General features: G+C 42.4%; 1 long non-coding RNA gene across 1 annotated transcript; it reads right to left on the bottom strand.

Annotated features, from left to right (window-relative positions):
• Nucleotides 1-1,855: 1,855 nt before the first annotated feature.
• LOC124281424 lies at nt 1,856-9,211 on the bottom strand. Its single transcript, XR_006899928.1, has 4 exons — nt 9,101-9,211; nt 4,424-4,614; nt 2,921-3,064; nt 1,856-1,975 (listed from the first exon to the last, which is right to left on the bottom strand). It is a non-coding gene; the product is annotated as an uncharacterized LOC124281424 (long non-coding RNA).
• Between the last annotated feature and the right edge of the window lie 2,115 nt (nt 9,212-11,326).

The following is an 11,326-nucleotide window of genomic DNA, read 5'->3' as shown; positions in this document are numbered from 1 at the left end:
GATTGTTTTAAGCTGGAGGAACAATAGAAAATGGTTCCACACAGGGATTCTACATGGAAAGTAGTTCCGGTCAGAAATCGTGCAAATTGTAAGTTGGGATCAGCAAATACAGCAACCAAATCAGCGAGAACCCTCCAAACTCCAAAATAAGTTGTTTAAGAAATACAGTTCGCTCTACCACCATGTATAGTGTAATAAAACACAATTTCGCCCTGAACTATTATAGTTAAAAGTACGAGGACGCTTGCGTGGTAGAGCGAACTGTATTTCTTTTCAAAGATGCCAAATTTAATACTTTCTAAGGATAATTACGATTAATTTAAGGCAGAAAACAAACGACGGTGACGGTGACCTAAATTAAGAATCCTCGCACAGGGCTAACAGGCGCGCTGTTCTATTGATGTGTCTGCCCCCTTTGTTAAGACAAACGTTACCAGAAAAAACAAATGATAACAGTTTGATGACGGTTTACGTTCGGATTAAATATCTTCTCTGAATAATTAAATCAGCGAGAACCCCCAACTCCAAAGTAAGAAGTTGTATACAGATAACATTTGTTACAGTTTTACACAAATGTAGATAACCATTGATACAGTGTTTGTGATATGCAGATACCTATGTTGCAGTGCTATACTTGTACATTAACGTACGATGTTGCACATACATAGATAAAGTTTGTCATAATCCAATACAAAAACTCTATTCGAGAAATAATATCTCTTAGAATGTCCGTTCTTGATGAATATTTGTTCACAGTACAATATGACGTCACAGGGTACACATCAGGTCACAGTTTACGCAGTATATATACTAGTGTGGGGAGAGGGTCAACTTATCCGTGTCCCCAACTGAGAAAGTCTGAGGCCTACATCATCCCGGGTATCTTCCTACTTCCTACATAGTGCACACATGCTTAAATACTCGGCGTCACTAATGAAGGGTCAAGCTGTTCGTAACACTGTTTCCTAAAAATTGCAAAATCTTCCTTTTGAGTATTTGAAATATATACAACTGATTGTTTTACAAACTTTCTTCACAATTTGGAAAAATACATCAGGCCCTTGTAATGTCAATATTATGTTCTTTAACGTCCGATACATTCTGTTACACATGGCACATTTTTATTCAAATTGTCAATATGGAAATCCACATGCCACTTAATGTCAGTGATTTGCACGTGCAAGTCGCTCTAACCATGGAAAGTGGAGGACAATACACATGCATTGAGGCTTTTATGGTTGACCCTCTTTACTCCAAGACGACAAAGCAAGGCTTCATAGGGCCAGGATTGTCACGGAATTGCCTAGGCAGCAGGGTGGAGAGCGGATGGAGTGACCAGCATGCTCCCAAGACCTCAACCCAATTGAGCATGCCTGGGACGAGGGACGAGGTACGAACTCGTTCGACGTGTGTACACACGTCACCCATCACCCATCACCAGTGAATTTCTCAGGACTCCTCAGAGATCTAGTAGAGGAATGGAATGCAATTCCACAAGCTTTCTATATGAACTTGATAAGGAGCATGAGAACAAGGTGCACCTGCGTCTTGGACGTGGGAGGAGGGCACACAAGATATTGAATGACCGAGTGCTTCATGTTTGTCATTTTCGTTTTGGGGGGCTGGTCTATACAACTGATAATTGCTAGTGCTGTTTGAACTGTCTGTATGTCACGATATGTCACGTTTGTCAACATTATGATGACACTCTTAGTGTTATTATTTCTGAGAAACATGTCTGTACATATATATCATTTGACCCTTGACAACTATCAATGACGCCCAGTAAATGATAATTAAAAGAGACGTAAAATCAAACTCATTCCAACACTGCCAATGTTAAACTTACTTGTACAGTTCCGACCTGTGAAACCGGGAGCACAGGTGCACTTGTACTCAAGTTTGCTTGACTTCCCTGAGTCTCTGCATGTGCCTCCATTAGCACATGGATTGCTAGCACAAGGATCATTGTTGACTGCAAATTGAAACATAAATGCCTTTCAAAATGAGAACAACTACTTAATCAGGGTCATGGTTTTAAATACACGGGGCGGTTTTTGAAAAGTGATTATCAGACTGTAGATCAACATGACAGTTTTGAAACGTGATTATCAGACTGTAGATCAACATGACATTTTTAAAACGTGATTATGAGACTGTAGATCAACATGACAGTTTTGAAACGTTATTATCAGACTGTAGATCAACATGACAGTTTTGAAACGTGATTATCAGACTGTAGATCAACATGACAGTTTTGAAACGTGATTATCAGACTGTAGATCAACATGACAGTTTTGAAACGTGATTATCAGACTGTAGACAGGGGATGGTAGACAGGATAAAAGTGTGTGCCAGTATTTTTTTAGACGTGATTATCAGGGTGTGACCGGTATGAGAGTTTCTAAAGGTTGATAATGAGGGTGTGGACGGTATGACAGTGTATGTCAAGTCTCAACCTGTAACATGGCCGAAATTATTTCATCTGAAAACTTTGATTTTGTGTATAACACGTCCATATTTATGTAAGTGAGAAAGTGAGTATGGTTTTACGCCGCTTTTAGCAATATCCCAGCAATATCACGACGGGAGACACCAGAAATGGGCTTCACACATTGTACCCATATGGGGAATCGAACCCGGGTCTTCGGCGTGACGCGCGAATGCTTTAACCACTAGGCTGCCCCTCCGCCTCAATATTTATGTAAAATCCAACCGATAAGAGACATTTAATAGATTAACTCAACGACAAGCGAAATTCATGCAACAAGCTGTATTATCTGCCTGTGGCCTTTCTCCCAAATAAATTGTCTGTCTCGGTTACAAGACGTACATACATTGATGAATTGCTCACAGCATTGACACCTAATGTGTTAATACCGTCCTGATACTTACAACATTGGTCAATGCTAAAACTTACAAAAACAGAATCCTGATCTTCTGTGGGACGTCTTGAGATAATATATCTCTTTATTGCCACACATCCTCGTGGAGATCGTATACGGCCTGTAGCATTTCCTCACCCAGACCTTGTTGCACATCGTGGATTTGTTCCCGGTTTTCCCTTAAAGAAAACTGAAAAGCTACATTAAATTCAAATGCATGTAATATGGTGCATTAAATTGTGCTCACTATTTACTTGCAGTTCAGAAGATCTTAATGAACAATACTTGTAAGAGACAGAGCGAGCGAGTTCCTGATAATGCTAACATTACTTTTAAGGCAGATTGCACAGTGGTACAAACACATGTCATTGCATCAACACAACACAAAAACATTAACGCGTAACATCAGAAGCTACAGGGCTTCGTCGTACATCTGTGATATCACACACAATCACACATCTAACCACCCTGTAACCCCATGTTGTCCCAAACTATCACACCATCCAACCACAATGTAACCCTATGTTCTCCCAAACTATCACACCATCCAACCACAATGTAACCCCATGTTCTCCCAAACTATCACACCATGCAACCACAATGTAACCCCATGTTCTCCCAAACTATCACACCATCCAACCACACTTTGTGACCCTATGTTCTCCCAAACTATCACACCATCCAACCACAATGTAACCCAAAGTTCTCCCAAACTATCACACCATCCAACCACACTGTTGACCCCTATCTTATCCCAAACTATCACACCATCCAACCACACTGTGACCCCATGTTCTCCCAAACTATCACACCATCCAACCACAATGTAAACCCCATGTTCTCCCAAAACTATCACACCATCCAACCACAATGTAACCCCATGTTCTCCCAAACTATCACACCATCCAACCACAATGTAACCCCATGTTCTCCCAAACTATCACACATCTAACTACACTGTAACCCCATGTTCTCCCAAACTATCACACATCTAACTACACTGTGACCCCATGTTCTCCCAAACTATCACACATCTAACTACACTGTGACCCCATGTTCTCCCAAACTATCACACATCTAACCACACTGTGACCCCATGTTCTCCCAAACTATCACACATCCAACCACACTGTAACCCCATGTTCTCCCAAACTATCACATCTAACTACACTGTGACCCTATGTTCTCCCAAACTATCACACATCTAACTACACTGTGACCCCATGTTCTCCCAAACTATCACACATCTAACCAACTGTAACCCCATGTTCTCCCAAACTATCACACATCAACTCCACCACGTGACCACATGTGACCCCATCACTCATTCTCACACAATGTTATCACACACACACCATGTAAACACAATGTGACCCTATGTTATCACACACAATCCATCACATGTTACCATGTAATCCACACAATCACACCATGTAACCACATCTGACCCTATATCACACACCATCACACAATGCAACAACACCCTATGTCCCACAAATCTACATGCAGTTGAGAAGAGTGAGTGGCGACGGTCTTACCTCTTCTGTAGACAGGGATTTGGGTGCCACATCGATTGGTTCCTCCTGGATCCCGGTTAAGCAGTTCCCATTTCCCGGGGCCGCATACCAACCAGGTGTTAGTTTATAGTCGTCGATAATGATTGGTCTTCCTGATGTCTTTGGGTCGCGATTCTCGATGTTCTCAAGTAGTGTATAGTTCTTGCATGGATCTGTCCGGAAGGTATGAACACAGATGTTTAGGAACTATGTACCAGGCAATCTGTTTAGACTTGGTTGGTCGGTTGGTCTGGTGTGTAACGCCGCACATCAGCAATATTCCAGCTATATGGCGGCGGTCTGTAAATAATGGAGTCTGGACCAGACAATCCAGTGATCAACATCATCTACGCAATTGGGATACAATGAAAGACTAGGCCTACCTGCTGTAACTGGCGACTGTGCAGCACTCAGACATGGTCTCGGCATATACTTATATATTGCCTAACTGGTAAACAATTACAGTAAGTACTACAGACATGTAGCTGGAGTACAGCTGAAAGCGGCGTTAAACAACAAACAAACACACCAAGTTCTAACTATACTTTTGTGAACAACAGGTGCTGGACATTTGGCTAGAATTCAGATGACATTTTGAATAGAGTTTTGTTAGAATGAGGGGGTCAAGTGGTTGGAAATCGGAATTCCAAGCAGTTAGATGTAATCATGTTACCAATAAAATCGAAGGACATTATCCCGAGGTGTGGACAGAATGGCCTTCTTTAGTACAGCCAGGTTACTTCATGTCATTTTGCAGACACATTATAACCTGAGTGTTCACTTAGTACCTTAACAAGGCTACACGTCATGATAAATATGGTAGAAATGTACACAGAGTAAGGTGAGATTGTGAGTGAATCCTGTCCTTCGCGGTATCAAAACTCTAAACACTTAGGAGTGAAATCTGATCAGCATCTGAGCATGAAACACCACGTGACCCAGTGTGCTAAGCATAATCTTCATGATATTGGAAAGCTACGAACATCTCTCACAAATGATTCATACTGATGTATCTCTCGTCTTCGCTCGTATTGACTATGACAACAACCTCCTTGCTTAAGTAAAGCAAATCTTCGGACTTCAGAGTTTACGTGTGGCTTACAAATGTTACAACCATCCTGCACCATCATACCTCAGAGAACCCTCCACTAGATCAACATCTTAGTCCTCTCAGAACCCTCCACTCACAAGATCAACATCTTAGTCTGCTGCTCCTCACAGAACCCTCCACTCACAAGATCAACATCTTAGTCTGCTGTCCTCACAGAACCCTCCACTCACACGATCAACATCTTAGTCTGCTGTCCTCCCAGAACCCTCCACCCCACCTCCCACTCACAAGATCAACATCTTAGTCTGCTGCCCTCAGAGAACCCTCCACTCACAAGATCAACATCTTAGTCTTCTGTCCCTCACAGCCCTCACAGAACCCCACTCTCTGCTGCAAGATCAACATCTTAGTCTGCTGCCCTCAGAGAGAACCTCTCCACTCACAAGATCAACATCTTAGTCTACTGTCCCTCACAGAACCCCTCCACTCACAAGATCAACATCTTAGTCTGCTGCCCTCACAGAACCCTCCACTCACAAGATCAACATCTTAGTCTGAAGCCCCCAGAGAGAACCCCCACTCACAAGATCAACATCTTAGTCTACTCCCCTCACAGAACCCCCCACTCACAAGATCAACATCTTAGTCTACTCCCCTCACAGAACCCTCCACCCTCAGGATCAACAACTGAGTCTGCTCTCCTGACAAAATCAACATCTTATTCTGCTCTCCTTACAAGATCAACATCTTAGTCTACTGTCCTCACATACCTCTCCACTCACAAGATCAACATCTTAGTCTGCTGCCCTCACAGAACCCTCCACTCACAAGATCAACATCGTAGTCTGTTGCCCTTGCCCTTACAAGATCAACATCTTAGTCTACTGCCCTAAAGACAACTCCTGCCTCACAAGATCAACGTCTTAGTCTGCTGCCCTCAAAGAACCCACCACTCACAAGATCAACATCTTAGTCTGCTGTCCTCACAGAACCCTCCACTCACAAGATCAACAACTTAGTCTGCTGTCCTCACAGAACCCTCCACTCACAAGATCAACATCTTAGTCTGCTGCCCTCACAGAACCCTCCACTCACAAGATCAACATCGTAGTCTGTTGTCCTTACAAGATCAACATCTTAGTCTACTGCCCTAAAGAAAAAACTACACTCACAAGATCAACATCTTAGTCTGCTGCCCTCAAAAAACCCACCACTCACAAGATCAGCATCTTAGTCTGCTATCCTTAGAGAACTCTCCGCTCACAAGATCAACATCGTAGTCTGATGCCCCCATAGAACCCTCCACTCACAAGATCAATATCTTAGTCTACTGTCCTCACAGAACCCTCCACTTACAAGATCAACATCTTATTCTGCTCCTCCTTACAAGATCAACATCTTAGTCTGCTGTCCTCACAGAACCCTCCACTCACAAGATCAACATCTTAGTCTGCTGTCCCTCACAGAACCCTCCACTCACAAGATCAACATCTTAGTCTGCTGTCCCTCACAGAACCCTCCCACTCACAAGATCAACATCTTAGTCTGCTGCACCTCATAGAACCCTCCACTCACAAGATCAACATCTTAGTCTGCTGTCCTCACAGAACCCTCCACTCACAAGATCAACATCTTAGTCTGCTGTCCTCACAGAACCCTCCACTCACAAGATCAACATCTTAGTCTGCTGCACTCACAGAACCCTCCACTCACAAGATCAACATCTTAGTCTGCTGTCCTCACAGAACCCTCCACCACTCACAAGATCAACATCTTAGTCTGCTCTCCTGAGACAAAATCAGAACATCTTATTCTGCTCTCTTACAAGATCAACATCTTAGTCTACTCCCCTCACAGACCCTCCGCTCACAAGATCAACATCTTAGTCTGCTGTCCTCACAGAACCCTCAACTCACAAGATCAACATCTTAGTCTGCTGTCCTCACAGAACCCTCCACTCACAAGATCAACATCTTAGTCTGCTGCCCTCACAGAACCCTCCACTCACAAGATCAACATCGTAGTCTGTTGTCCTTACAAGATCAACATCTTAGTCTACTGCCCTAAAAAAAACTCCGCTCACAAGATCAACGTCTTAGTCTGCTGCCCTCAAAGAACCCACCTCCTCTCACAAGATCAACATCTTAGTCTGCTGCCCTCATAGAACCCTCCCACTCACAAGATCAACAACTTAGTCCGCTATCCTCACAAAACCCTCCACTCACAAGATCAACATCTTAGTCTGCTATCCTCACAGAACCCTCCACTCACAAGATCAACATCTTAGTCTGCTGCCCTCATAGAACCCTCCACTCACAAGATCAACATCGTAGTCTGTTGTCCTTACAAGATCAACATCTTAGTCTACTGCCCTAAAAAACTCCGCTCACAATATCAGCATCTTAGTCTGCTATCCTTACAGAACTCTCCGCTCACAAGATCAACATCGTAGTCTGATGCCCCTCATAGAACCCTCCACTCACAAGATCAACATCTTAGTCTGCTATCCTCACAGAACCCTCCTCGCAGACCTATATCCTCTAGTTTTTCTTTTACAACAGCATCTAAAAGGAACTGTCTTCCAGATATCATCAGAACTGCTAACTGCTGTCCCTTCTGTCAAATCACAGCTCATGACTCACTTGTTTAATCCATCCTACAATTTCCAGCCTTAAACTTTCTGATAAAGCACATCATGATTGTGAGTTGTGCTATGTAAATGCGTGGATTTGTATGATTAGGTAATATTTTCAGTATTGCATGTCAGATTAATCGTTAATGTAAGGTCCACAGAATGAACTGTATCCAGTACAGCCCGTGTGACAGATATCCATCTCTGGCTATTGATATTGATACTAGAGATCGATAATCGTTGCTCGATTATCTATAAACATTGGAGACGAAATTAAAGCAAAATACCACAAATGCCACAAATGCATACATACTTCACATCACTGGTGAGTTGTGACATGGTTTGCATGGATTATCAACAAAACATAACTGAAACTGAAACTTAAAGTCCTAAATTCCTAAATGTGTAAACAATTATTTTACTAAACGTTTTTATCACAAAAGTAATTTTACGATATCATCGTTATCACAGTTTTAATATCGATATTCATAAATAAATTCCCAACTACGATATTTCCGATTATCGATCACTTTAGCCAGCACTACCCATCATTTGTGAGACGAATAAAAATTTCCTTGTTTACCTACAGGATGTTTCTCAAAACAAAGGAACAGTTAGGAATGCACAATACCACTTATGTAACAGATAGTATATTTGGGATCACACTCTCTCAGTAAAGTGGAGATTCTATTGCTTTGGTGGATTGACTACCATCCGGAATTCAAACCTGCGTCTGAGTGAGTGAGGCACCCAGTCACCAGTTACAGTCAGCGATCAAACCAACTCAGCCATCGCAGCTTCCGCAAAATGGAAGTCTGATGACTGGTAGGTAGGAAACTGCAGTACAGGCATTGATGGGCCGAAGGAAATTAATGTAGTTTAGGACTGTGAGACGGACTGTGTTGTTCCGTATTTCATAAACTAAAAGCAAAGAGTTAGTTGGTTCAGTGGGTTTGAGCATCAGTAACCGACTTACCCTGACTGTGGCAGGAATGACAGATGAACAGGAGAAGCAGAAGGGCTGCCTAGAAGAATCAACATTCGAAACAAGTAATTGTCTGCTCCAAAATTAAACAGAAACATTTTGTGAAAAATGCTTATCTTTTTCAAAAACGTTCACTGATATTTAAAATTTGCTTAATGGCGGGTACCATTAAGCAAATTTTAAATATCAGTGAACGTTTCTTACAGCTCGATATTGATTGATTTATTTGTTGATAAGCAAATAAGGGGATCCTCAACTGACAACTTTTCTTCGTTCTTGGTATGTTGAATGCTGGCATGTTACTGAGGACTGTTGCAAGAAATGTTGCTTGTCATCCTTCGACTGTCAGCCGATTGGTCAGAATCAGCCAGTTAGTGACGTTTAAAGACCGTCAGCGTTCGGGTCGACCGTCACAACTCTTAGGGAAGATACAGACCTTCCGTGTCACACGACCTCATCAGGTTATGCCAATAGCGCGATTACAGAGTGGCGTCCATGTCGTCGTTTGTCAAGTCGCCGAAAACCGGTCAGGTGTAAAGTCAGACGACCTATCAGATGTCCTCTATATTGGTGTCTATATTGGACCTATCAGATGTCCCCTATATTGGTGTCTATATTGGACCTATCAGATGTCCCCTATATTGGTGTCTATATTGGACCTATCAGATGTCTCCTATATTGGTGTCTATATTGGACCTATCAGATGTCCTCTATATTGGTGTCTATATTGGTGTGTCTATATATTGGACCTGTGTCCTCTATATTGACCTATCAGATGTCCCCTATATTGGTGTCTATATTGGACCTATCAGATGTCCCCTATATTGGTGTCTATATTGGACCTATCAGATGTCCTCTATATTGGTGTCTATATTGGACCTATCAGATGTCCTCTATATTGGTGTCTATATTGGACCTATCAGATGTCCCCTATATTGGTGTCTATATTGGACCTATCAGATGTCCCCTATATTGGTGTCTATATTGGACCTATCAGATGTCCTCTATATTGGTGTCTATATTGGACCTATCAGATGTCCTCTATATTGGTGTCTATATTGGACCTATCAGATGTCCTCTATATTGGTGTCTATATTGGACCTATCAGATGTCCTCTATATTGGTGTCTATATTGGACCTATCAGATGTCCCCTATATTGGTGTCTATATTGGACCTATCAGATGTCCCCTATATTGGTGTCTATATTGGACCTATCAGATGTCCTCTATATTGGTGTCTATATTGGACCTATCAGATGTCCCCTATATGTCTATGGTATCTATTGGTGTCCTATATGGGACCTATCAGATGTCCCCTATATTGGTGTCTATATTGGACCTATCAGATGTCCTCTATATTGGTGTCTATATTGGACCTATCAGATGTCCTCTATATTGGTGTCTATATTGGACCTATCAGATGTCCCCTATATTGGTGTCTATATTGGACCTATCAGATGTCCTCTATATTGGTGTCTATATTGGACCTATCAGATGTCCTCTATATTGGTGTCTATATTGGACCTATCAGATGTCCCCTATATTGGTGTCGTGACTGGTGGCCGAGCTCTATATTGGTGTTTGGCGCTACAGAATATCTTGGAGGAAATACCGTTTGGCGGAGGTTCACTGATGGTATGGAGGTGCCTTTCTGTAAACGTGATCCTGTGGTGATCAGACAAAATCTGATCTGTACAACAGTGCATCACATTTTGATGATCATCCCGTGATCACAAGGCCAGTCATCATGGACGACAATGGTAGGCTCCATCGTGCACGTACCGGTGGTGATTTCTCATGTCAAGTGTCGGTGGCTACTCTACCATAGCCTGATCTGAATCCCATAGAGAGTGTGTGGACATTATGTGTCGCAAACTTCGCTAGATATATTGGAACAAGCCCTCTATCCAAAATGGAACGCAATGCCTCACCGTCAAATCCAACGTCTGATACAGTACAGTTACTGAGGAGGCGGGTCAAGATGTTATTCTGTTTACGGAGGTTACACTAGCTATTGACATCGTGCTCGGTTACTGATAGTAATATCAATTCTTGAGGTTTTATTGCCAGAATCTTGAAAATGACCGGACGTGTTAACGTCAAGCGACCATAGTGATCAGCACTACAAATGACTTAATTCTTAATCATGTTTGCTGCAGCTCGTCCCATATGTATGGAATCCTGGAATTGACATTGTCGCGTTGTCGCCCTCGCGTT

This window comes from Haliotis rubra, unplaced genomic scaffold (assembly GCF_003918875.1).
Source record: "Haliotis rubra isolate DU_JTF1 unplaced genomic scaffold, ASM391887v1 Scf108, whole genome shotgun sequence".
Classification (NCBI taxonomy): domain Eukaryota; kingdom Metazoa; phylum Mollusca; class Gastropoda; order Lepetellida; family Haliotidae; genus Haliotis; species Haliotis rubra.
This window is presented reverse-complemented; position numbering and strand designations above follow the sequence as displayed.